This window comes from Larimichthys crocea, unplaced genomic scaffold, assembly GCF_000972845.2.
Source record: "Larimichthys crocea isolate SSNF unplaced genomic scaffold, L_crocea_2.0 scaffold146, whole genome shotgun sequence".
Taxonomy (NCBI): Eukaryota; Metazoa; Chordata; class Actinopteri; family Sciaenidae; genus Larimichthys; species Larimichthys crocea.
Window position 1 is genome coordinate 374,701 of NW_020852003.1, and position 10,748 is coordinate 385,448.

A 10,748-nucleotide genomic window follows, 5' to 3' on the forward strand; every position below is an offset into this window, starting at 1 on the left:
GGACCTCAAGGCCCACACGGGACCTCAAGGCCCACACGGGACCTTGTGTAACCTCAGGAGAGTCCAGAACATGAACTGATCTGACCAACAGATCCAGACTGTCATCTGCATAAAAACAGAAACTCTGAATGTGACTCACTTTAGGAGGAACAACACTCATCGCTTCCAGTCTCCAAGTTTCACAATAGAGACCTGTCAGTTGATCCGATTCATTAGAACGAGTCATGTTATAAAACATTGCTGAGGCAAGTTCAGCTGCATTTATAAGATGAGGAAGTTCAGAACAGAACAAGGGTCGGAGAAAGGTCGGGCGATATTCTGCTGAGCACTGATTACGTTATGATGCTCTGTATCTATGGCGAGGTGTCCGGGGAGCCTTCTTCTCTGTGTGTTGCTCCTTCTTGTACAAGAATAATAAATTCAATTTAAACTTTGATGCTTTGATTCCAGCCTTCTTTATTGAAGGGTCATTCTTAAAACCACTTCTTTTTACAGCGTACAGCTGCTGTAAAAATGATTCAACGAAATGGAAGCACCAGTTTTGCTCAAACTGGGAGCGGTTGACTTGAGTCCTGCCGCACACTTTCCAATCTTCAGTCACAAATATATTTTCTACCTTTCTTTTGTTTTGTGAGATTATTTCCTTTTGATAATTACCCTGGTGCGTTTCACTTGTGTGAACATCATCAGACAGATTCACCATGGAAACATAAACCACTGCGGCGCCTCTTCTCATCATTTACAGAACCACTTCAGTTTTTCAGCCTCTATGCCTTTGTCATATTATGACATGCCTTTATACTCCGGTGCACTTGTCAATACGCTCTGTAATCTCGTAGGCAGGCTCTGTTCACCACCCAAAATCCTACACCTGATGATGCAAGCGGCAGCCAAACGGCAGCAAGAAAGACTCATTTCAGTCCCGAGTCCTGTAATCATTCTCTTTACCAGATAAGACTGAGGGATTTTGAAAAACAGGAGTTCAAGTACGATTCTTAAAGCAGCTTTTCTTCTTACAACAGCTTCTAAATGTATAATCTTTGATTAGTCTGTGGGAAATTGAAGCGCTACTTGGGCATAACACCAATCTACCGGATGGACCAAGTCCAGTATGTTGCTGCTGCTTGTAGATAGCAACGCGTTGAACGGTAACTGATGCAACGAATGGAGGGTGGAGTTAGGATGTAGTGTGGAAAGGGTGAAGTGGACGAAAGAGAACCGTGACCTCAAAGCTTCAGGAAAACCAAGCCAAGCTGCCATCGCTGGGAAATGAAGTACTAAAAACTGCAGTTCCTCTAACGTCCACTTGAGGCTGGCTCCAGAAGTGAGTCAGTCTCCATAAGTCCCCATGTCCAAATGTCCAACTTCACAGCAGAAATAAATAGGGCTGAAACTGTGCCTGTCAGACGATACCTGCATTCGGTTCTTTTTGTACCCAGATCAAGAAAAAAATTGCTGTTTCTATGGTTTTGCTCACAGCCAATCACCACAAGCGTTCTTCGATTGAATGCACCGTGTGATTGGTCCACCAATAGTTTGTATGGCGGTAAAGCGGGTCCAAGCCGTGCAGAGTTGCAACCGATTTGCTCAACCATGATTATTGAATCAAGCTGAAAAACAGTATCGAATGAAGTACTCAGTTGGTATCGGTACAGGTATCGAACATTTTTGAACGATACCCAGCCCTAGAAATAAACATGTTTACAGCCTGGTCATGGAGGCTACGTCCAGGTTTTAGTTGGTCTTTGTTTGCTTGCCCTGGTGCATTTTGGAGGAAGCATTATAAATTATCGGTGAGGCTCCCCGAACTTTAATGAAGTATTTTCATCCTATCGGTGAGGCTCCCCGAACTTTAATGAAGTATTTTCATCCATACAACAACGTTTTCATGCACAATATTTCTCTAAATCTGAATCGTCAGACTCAACTTTGTTCAAGAAAAGCAACAGATCAGAACATCGGCCTGTAGATCAACAAGATACCTTGAAGATGGTATGACCCAGGATGCACCATCCACACGAGGAAAAGTTCTCTGAGTGTAAAGAAAGGACTTCATCACGACGGACCGTTTGAAACTGATCACGTGCATTCGCATTTGTTTCTGCATCAGCTTTCCCCGACATCGTCACACAGCTCTGTCTCTGCATCAGCTGTCTGAGGCTTCTCATGCTCCTGACAAGCTGTAAGTGAGCGAAACAGGGTGGAAGTTTACTGGAAGTTTACTGTCTGGTTTGTTTCTCGTAGTCGATGAAATAAAAGGAATCGACAGTCTGTCTTCGTTACTGACATTCGTCCTGAGTGTGAAACATTCTGGAGGATCTGTTGGTACAAAAATGGAATATAATCATATTTTATGGAGAAAATCTGTTTGTTTGTTTTTTTACTTTTCTTTGTTTATGGTAGAAAAGTTACACAATGTAACTTTAGATTACATTTGATACTGTAAATGAAAATAACCCCCAGCTCTCAGTCTGTGTCACCCTGAGGCCGGATTTCACATTAGTACATCAGTCAGTGAAGCTCTGCTTAAACTACCTCATGAACACACACACACACACACACACACACACACACACACACACACACACACACACACTCAGACAGGTCATGTAGAGCTCGTTCATACATGATGACAGATCCTAATAGCTGTCTACACACACGCCGAAAACTCAGACGACGAATATACTGAGGAACGCATGACGTGCTGGCAAACACACACACACACACACACACACACACACACACACACACACACACACGCACACACACACAGAGCTCATCCAGCGCCAAGTAATGTTGACAGCGACCCTGCTATTTTTAAAGGGCACACTTCACAAGATATCATCTCCTCATCATTTGTCCTCAGGGATCTTTGTCTATTTACACACACACACACACACACACGCACACACACACGCACACACACACACACACACACACAGTAGGGGTTCATGTCCCATCTCTCTGGATCTTTGTGTCGTAACAATTCAAGCTGTTAAAAACTGAAATGACGTTTTTTTTGTTTGCTGAGACGCCGTTTTTATCCGTTTTAATCTACAGTTTATTTGTGGGTTCATTTGTAGGTGAATGGTATTTGTATTATAAAAGTCTCAGTTCTTAAGATGAAGCTCGTCTTGGCACGTCCAACGGCGTTTTCAACTTTCTGAAACACAGAGATCAGCTGTGTGGAGATCAAGGCAGACAAAAGGCAACAGCACGGCCACGTTGATCGGATGTTCAAAACTCAATCAGAATCATCGTTAATGTTGAGGTTGAACATTCGATGAATCAATGCTCATAATTCTTTGCTTTTTCAATGTCAGAGAAACACTGAATCAGTGCTGGTTGAACTGATTTTATGTCTGTCTTGAAGTATTTTTCATCATTGAAATCACTTTTGTTATTTCAGGACGCAAACCTGTTGAAAGGTCAGTGCTATATTTCAATGTTGAATTAATGTTGGCCTGTGACATAAGAGCTGAGCATGGCTCATACGATGTAATACCACCTGACAAACGCATTTACAGAATATGGCAGAAACGAAATATTATTTTCATCGGTGTGTTATCGTCTAAACATGCAAAGCCAATGTAAAGACGCAAACACGAGAACTTAAACAGTTATTTCAGCATCATTTGGATGTGTTTATTGAAACCAAAACAATGTTTCATTGAGAATATTTTTCATTCTGGGTTCAGGATGAATATTTACCGTGTTATTGTGGGAGTAAGGTGAGTAAAGACACTGAAGTTTCTCCTTCATGCTATAAAGCACAGGGTGAGGGGTCCTTTAAGTTCATTTATCGTGAGGAGGGAATGAATGCCAGTAGAAAAACAGAGGAAAAGTCATTAGGCTTCATCATCTGGGGACCATGACCGTCCACCTCATCAGGTTGCAGCTTTAAGATTTGATCAGAGCTGTGACGAACAGTCAAGATAAATACAGAGGTGAAAAAATGAGGAGGGAGGTGAGAAGAGGAAGGGAGGAGCTGGAGGACAGACTGTTCCACACACACACACACACAGAAAATTTATATGCAAGTCCCCCATTAAAAATCTGCAGATAACGACCTACAAATTCCTCCCAAACGGACTCTCCACCCGGCTGCCTCGTCCTGTTTCACTCCCCCGTCTCTGCCTGTCTCTCCCACCTGTCTGTCTCTCTCTTATTGCTCCTGTCTTTCATCACTCCCTCAGCTCCGTGGCCGAAAAAACCAGATCGGAGGTTGAATCAATGACGAGATGTCTGAAGATATCTGTGTGTGTGTCTGTGTGTGTGCATGCCTTTGCACATTGTGCAAAGAAGTCTGTGTGTGTGTTTCTTCCTCATTATGAAGAAATTTTATGATTGCATGGTTTAATGTGCTCTGCCTCGCTCTCATCGGAGTATTTCATGTTTTAGAAAATGTGAAAAAAACACACATTTACAAGTGTGTGTGTGTGTGTGTGTGTTTCCTCGAGGATGCTAAATAATGCAGCGTTCTGCCGAATGCCTCTCCTCCCCGACAACATCCCCATTAGTGATTCGGGGTTTGAAAATGTTAATGCTTTTAACACAGTCACTCCTCGTTCACGTCAAACTGCAGAAAATAGCGCGCAGGCTCGCACATACAGCCGACACAAACATGGACAGAGGCAGACGCAGACAGACAGACCACAGTGCAAACACGACGAGACAAAGACATGCAAAGATACTCAGAGAAACACAGAGTCTGACACATACAGAAGCACAGCAGGACTGTACTGTCTGGAACTTAAATGAATGTTCTGTTCAAATAAAACAGGCCGTTGTAAGCTACACTGTTGGTGGGAGGAGGAAGTCGACAGCATGTGCTTCCTCTGGTACACACTCTGTCATCAGTCTTCACCTGCCACCGTGTTGGACTAAGATCCGACTGACCTGCACTGCAGACATCGGAGCAGCAACAAGGCCGCGACCCCGTCGCTGACTCGATGGAAACAAAACGACATGGATGTGTTAAACACACAAACGCACACGTATATCTGAGCTCGCATAGTTTGGACAAAACTAAAAACTTGAAAATAACTCATCATCTGAACATCTAGGAACCCGAAACGAGTTCCCAAAACAAGTACCCCAACACAATTAGGCTACGTTTACACATAGCGAATATTTCCCTCCCTCCGTTTTCCAAAATAACATCGTGCACATAGCATCGTTTTCAACAAAGTTTTCGTTTACATCAACCCGCAAAAATACGCCATCGAGCGCCATCATAACTACGCCAAGCCTCTGGGCGAGAGTACCAACAGTGATGACCGCGACATCCTAAAATTTTCACGCCACTCCTCCGGGACAACCATTTTCAAAATAATCCCACCAGACCGCAGTCCGCCCGGGTCGGACCCAAAACTGGTGACGTTGGCGGTGACGGCGACTGGGTCCTAGAATCGTTGTGAGAATTGCTGACCTCTATGCAAATGCAAACACATGAAAAGTGTTTGCACCAGAAGAAATGCGACTGCTGCTCATCGTCATAGCAAAAGGTAAACGTTGGTCGCATCAGCTGCCTGAAACTCTGTTTATCTCAATTTACACGCAAACGCAAAACCGTAGTTTTCCAGAATCTCCACTCTAGCCGGAGTTTTTAGAAAGATTCATTTTCAGAGGCGAATTCACCGTTTGCGTGTAAAAGATACAAACGAAGAGAAATGTCTCTGTTTTTAAAAAATACCCGTGTACAGCGGCCCCTCGTTTATCGCGGGGGATACGTTCTAAAAATAATCCGCAATAAATAAAATCCTCAAAGTAAGTTTTACAATTACTGTACAAGTTTTAAGGCCGTAAAACCCCTAACACACACTTTTATACACCTTTTTACACGCATTTTGTACAGTACTCCCTTAGCTAATCAGGACGCAGAACACAATGTGTGTTCATACTGTACAGTACACTGTAAAAAAAAAAGCAGAATTACACAAAAAAAATCCACGAAACGGCGAGTCTGAGAAAAGTGAACCGCGTTATAGTGAGGGACGACTGTACGTGTAAACGGAGCCTGAAACAAATACCTTAACGAGTACAAATACCCTGCCAAGTATTCGAAATAACCTGCACACACCCTGATACATCCACACAGGCTGACTCATGCTTAAGGCACACACACACACACCAATGCATGTGGTGTAAATCAGGATATCAGGGCCAGGTGAAGACGTCTATACAACTATTTTCATGTGTGTGTGTTTTCATGTAAAGTCTGAGCTGCAGATGTCCAAAGCTGCATACCAGAGAGGAAGAAGTCTGTTGGCTCACATGCTGGATGAGTAATTTTCACTGGAATGAATGTTTGCCTTCTCGGTATCAGCTCCCACGCGGCGTTCACAGAAAGCGTGGTCATAGTTTCAGTTACTAACACTTTGTTTTCCGTCCGTGAACTCTTTTCACGTGGAGCCGTTTCAGCTCTACACTTTGTTTACAGGCGTCGGGCTCGGATCCTGGAATGAGGCAATAGAAAAGCAGCTCACACTGCAGCCGAGCATTAATATGCAGAGCCGTGAAACTGTCTTTTTAATTCTCTCTCTCCCTCCTGTCTGAATTTTTTTGAGCAGCGCTCAGCAAACAAGGTGGAAAAGAATGAGCTGCTCTCCCGACGTTTAAAGACTTTATCTTTTCAAATGAGTGAATTCAAATGAACTCACGGTGCAGCAGGAAACGTGCTGGTTCAGTTTAAAGTGCCCGAGGCAGAGAAATAAACGCTCTGCACGCTTCCTTTTGTTATTCCTGCCTGTTTCTTCTTTTGCTTGGAAAACGGAGCATCCTCAGAGGAGCTAACATCTGTGTGACATTCAGAGAGAACACAACATGCATATAAGGGATGTTTTTATCATTTTGTTACTTAAAATCAACACGATGTGTCTGCAGGCGCAGCAACATCACGGCTTCAGCTGGAACGATCCCGGTGCAGAACATGTAAATGATTTCATTTTCAAGGTCACCACTGGACAGCGAGTCATGCAGCCGCGATGCATCAAGGTTAAACTGTTGTGATGTTTCTGAGGTGATCTCCTCTCTCTGATGATGCAACCTCTCCTCACTCCTTGCCAAATGGTGCTAACTAGTCCGGACTCTAGGACCATCTCCCATGTGCCTGTTCTGGTTTCTTTCTTCTTCTTCTCCCCGTGCCCTCCCTGGAAGCATGCAGAGGCAAACAAACACAAATCTGAAAGACTCGACTTGTTTATCGCCAGCGCTTGAATGTCAACTTGGCAAAAAAAAAAAAACCTGCAGCTATAACAGCCGCCGTGAGGAGAGCAATGAGAGTAATTACACAGACTGACAGACGTGAACACGCACACATCAAAAACATGCAACTAACACACACACACTGTGTTTTTTTAGGGTAAACACACCGAGGCGATGCTTTCATGTTGTCACTTAATTCGCTGTGATGAAGCCGTTTATTGTCTTTCTCTCTCTCCCTCCTTCTTCTCTTGTTTCCTCACCTCCTTCTCTTCCTCTAACCCACCTCTCTCTCTCTCTCTCTCTCTCTCTCTCTCTCTCTCTCTCTCCTTCCACCTCTCTCCCATCCTCGCTCTGGTTCGATGATTGGAGACTTAAAATTGCCACTGAATTTCATCATAAACCCCCGCGCCGCTCGCTCTGCTCCTACTACTGCCCTTGTTGCCTCCTGCCAAACACGCCACACAGATATGCAAGTGCACACACACACACACACACACACACACACACACACACACACACACACACACACGTGTGCTCATGCTATAGTGCCACCAGAAACGATTATTAAGGGCAAGCATCGACACATCCGTGTCAGAGACAATTAGAAGGAACACTGGAGCTTTTTCTTGTTTGCAAAGAGAATTTAGGAAAAATATTTGTTGAAGCGTCTGATGCACAGAGTGTGTGTGTGTGTGTGTGTGTGTGTGTGTGTGTGTGTGTGGAGCACAGTGCTAAACCTGCACCAAATGTTGAGCTAACAGGTCTTTGAATTTATATACAACTCACCTGTTCACATTATATTAAGGCTTAAAGTTATGCAGGATTAAGAGCGTGGACGCTTTGATTGACAGGTGTGTGTCTGCACAGGTGGTGTCACAGATTTTGACCTGCAGGTGGCGTCACACATACGCCGTTCATTCTTTAAACTGTCAGTGGATGAAAAAGTAGCTATAAACGTCTTGAAGACGTCCTGGGCTCGCTGTCAGCTGAGAGTTAATTAGACCTCTGAGTCAGCCGTGGTTCATGAAATCACCTGCAGTCAGTGCTCGACTCCCTGAACACACAGCACGCCGTCACCTGTCTGCTCGTACCAAAGTCTAGAATCTTTGCTATGACACCGTCAGACTTTGAAGCAGCTTGTTGGAGGACGTCAGGTTAGAAGCTCGGTGACAGCTTTTAAATCAGCTGCTGTCAGAGGTCCGTCCACCGTGATCCGGGTTCGCCTCCTGTCGCCAAGTGCTCGCTCACGGCGACAGGGCAACTTGAAGGCGACTCGTTACAGGTGAGGTCACTTACAGCAGGAAATGTGTCACCGCGCTGACTCAGACCTGAACACACACCGGTCAACCTGCTGTCTTTAACGCCTGACGTTAGAGTCACCATTGAAGGGACATTGTACGCCGCTTCCATAAAAGGATTTCCTCCCTGCTCATCTGTGTGTGTGTGTGTGTGTGTGTGTGTGTGAAGTGAGAAGAGAAAAAGATTTAATCTCATCCAGCCAATCCTTAATCAGGTCTCCACAGTCCTTCCTCTGGTTTCCTTAGCAACAACCCTTCACTTCCTCCAAGTATCCTCTGATCTGTGTGTGTGTGTGTGTGTGTGTGTGTGTGTGTGTGTGTGTTTCTATGCACACATGCTTGTAAACATGTGTGTGTGTGTGTGTTTGTCTGTCTCCATGTTTCCCTTCAGTGTTGCGATTTGAACCTTTTCTCATTGAGTTACAGGAGACTTTTATTTTGAAATTCTCAGCCTGAGCGTGAATGTGTTCATACAAGTGTGTAAAGTGTGTAAAGTGTGATCCCTCAAAACATTTAACTTTTCCTCTTCCCTGTTTTCCTGATTGCTCTGTCGTGCCAATCACCTGACACGTCTGCAGCTCCTCCACCCACAGCGTGACTCCTTCACTCTCCTCCGAGATGTTACGATGTAACGTGCACCTGCACTCTTTGAGATGTTTCCTGTTTTATTTTGTAGTTCTCCGCTGTCAGAGCGTGAACAAACTGCAACGATCCAGAAGTCGCAGGAAGTTCTCGCAGAATCTCTGGGTACGGTTGAATAGACAAAAAAATAAGCCCCTAAGTCCTTTCCTAACCACTTTTCCTGAACACTTTTCCTAACCGCTTTTCCTGAACACTTTTCCTGAACACTTTTCCTAACCACTTTTCCTAACCACTTTTCTGAACACTTTTCCTGAACACTTTTCCTTGACCTTGATGGAAAACGTCACAAGGTGATAAGGAAACAAGTGAAGGAGAGGTGATAAGGAGTTGGACTACGTCATGAAGCGACGGTGAATGTTATTGACTGTGATCTGTGGTAGAACTACAAAGTCCAGAAGATGGACTACAAAACACTCATCTGAGAGTTTGAACATGACGGCATCACCTCCTTTCCTTTCCTAAAGGATGCTCCGTGTATCCTCTGCTAAAGGAGATAACAAAGGAAGCATCGAAGCTCCTTTCCTTCACAGTTAGAGGAACAGCTCGTATTGTGGCGGACACGTTAATAACGGTTACACTGAGAGACGTTCAGCAACGACACCACAGCAACTTTTGTGGCAATAAATTGCTTCAACTGTGTGTGAGTCACAAATATCTGCAGCCGACTTTGTTTCTCTGGACTGTAAAACTGAGTTTGTGTCGCCCAGCTGTGGACTGGTCAGAAGTTTCCATCGGCTCAACAGGAAGGCGGAGGTCAAAGGTCACAGCGCTCTGTGCATGAGTGTGTGTGTGTTACGTGCTGCTACTGTTTGAATAGGAGGAAGTCAGCGCGACCCCACACAGACAAAGAATTCCTCAACTCACAGCTGCAGAAGTCCGCGATCGTCACCGACGCCCATTTCTTGCATTTCATCGTGCTCGCGTCACTTTGTCGACGCGTACTCGCTCTCGCCGTCCTGCTGCCGTCGGCCCCTTTTTGTGATTCATGAGTCATTCCAGCGGATCGCGGGTGAAGAAGGACGCCGCTGACTTTCCATCACAAAACATCCTGAAGCCTGGAGCAGTGGAAAAACACGAAACCAGACTGAAACTGTGGAGACTACGTCGGTTGCATCAGCGTCAAGGAGGCATGAACAGAACGTGCACGTTATAATTCAAATTAAATATTATTACTAGTTTAAATTTAGAACAGAATGACGAAGATGTGATCCAGTAATATAATTACTTTATGATTAAATAAAATTACCATGTCTCACTTCTTATCTCACGTGTCCTTCACTGCCCTTGTGTCGTGCACTCGTCCTCCTCTTACTCTCTCTTTTCCACTGCTTGCACTTTCACTTCTTTCTTCCTGCAAACTTGATGAATGTGACCAGAATTGCTGAGTTCTCCGTTTGAGTCACAGCAGCCTCTCACTCCGACAAATCACCTGATGAACACACGGAAAGACTTGAATTCAGCAGAAGACGACACAAAGGATGGAACCACAATCTATTAAGTGGACGGCAGCCATGCACGACGAACACATGGACCAACTGGATTACACAGATTTATTTGTCCTCTTCACTCTCTTCTCCTCTGCTAGAGGCTGCTGAGCCTGTT

At 44.6% G+C, this 10,748-nt stretch overlaps 1 protein-coding gene across 1 annotated transcript in view; it reads right to left on the bottom strand.

The window, feature by feature from the left end:
* Positions 1-10,515, bottom strand: part of cdh5 (cadherin 5) — a 58,036-nt gene extending 47,521 nt beyond the window's left edge. The window contains exons 1-2 of the mRNA XM_010751838.3: positions 10,403-10,515; positions 10,011-10,201 (exon numbers count right to left, since the gene is read on the bottom strand). The gene's annotated coding sequence lies outside the window, so the exon portion shown is untranslated. The remainder of the gene's footprint in view (positions 1-10,010; positions 10,202-10,402) is intronic.
* Positions 10,516-10,748: the final 233 nt, after the last annotated feature.